Source organism: Aotus nancymaae, unplaced genomic scaffold (genome assembly GCF_030222135.1).
Source record: "Aotus nancymaae isolate 86718 unplaced genomic scaffold, 86718_ANA_hifiasm-v0.15.2.pri h1tg000028l, whole genome shotgun sequence".
Lineage (NCBI taxonomy): Eukaryota > Metazoa > Chordata > Mammalia > Primates > Aotidae > Aotus > Aotus nancymaae.
The window spans coordinates 20,524,608-20,525,460 of record NW_026988441.1 but is presented as its reverse complement, the minus strand read 5'-3'; the positions used below and the strand labels follow the sequence as shown (position 1 = coordinate 20,525,460).

The 853-nt window shown below is 36.2% G+C and overlaps 1 non-coding gene across 1 annotated transcript; it reads right to left on the bottom strand.

Annotated features, from left to right (window-relative positions):
* Nucleotides 1–509: 509 nt before the first annotated feature.
* On the bottom strand, nt 510–616 carry LOC135276855 (U6 spliceosomal RNA). The gene has a single exon (XR_010344410.1). It is a non-coding gene; the product is annotated as a U6 spliceosomal RNA (small nuclear RNA).
* Nucleotides 617–853: the final 237 nt, after the last annotated feature.

Here is an 853-nt window from a genome sequence, read left to right as displayed (position 1 = left end):
GGAGCCTGATGCGGGAAGATTGCTTGAGCCCAGGAATTCCAGACCAGCTTGGGAAACACAGTGAGACCCACCATCTCTATAATCAAGACAAACAAATAAACAATAAATAAATGAATAATAAAAATGCTTATCTCATTTAAAAGTTACAATACTTATTGAGACAATCATGGATTCACATTTAGTTAGAAGGAATAATACAGAGTGATCATAGATCATATATGCTTTTTTCCTCGTTTCCCCCAATGATAGCATCTTGTAAACTACAGTATAATATCACAACCTGATATACTGACATTGATGCAACTCAGCACCCCCATTCAGATGTCCCCAGTTTTACTTGTGTTCGCTGGTGTGTGTGTGTGTGTGTGTGTGTAGCTCTATACCATTTAATCCCATGTGTAGGTTCATGTATTAATATTTATCACTGCAATCAAGATACAGGACACCACTTGTTGAAAACACTATCCTTCATCCATTCAATGGCTTTTAAGCCTTTGTAAAAAATATATATATATATGGAGCACTTCATGAATTTGTATGTTCTCTTTGTGTAGAGGCCATGTTAATCTTCTTCGTTTTATTCCAAACTTTTGTTATATGCACTACCAAACTGAGCCCTCTTGTGTAAATAAATTCCTGAAGATGAAGCTATGTTCTCCAGGCTATTCAGTGCAGCATTACTTATAACAGCAAATAAAAGAGGAAGGAGGCATGTCCGAAAATAGTAGCTAGAAAACCTGTATTTGTTATCTATTGCTGTGTAACAAATTACTCCAAAATGTAATGACTCAGTAAAACAGCACTTATTATATCACAATGTGTGTGATATCTGGGTGTGGCTCCTCTGGATCCT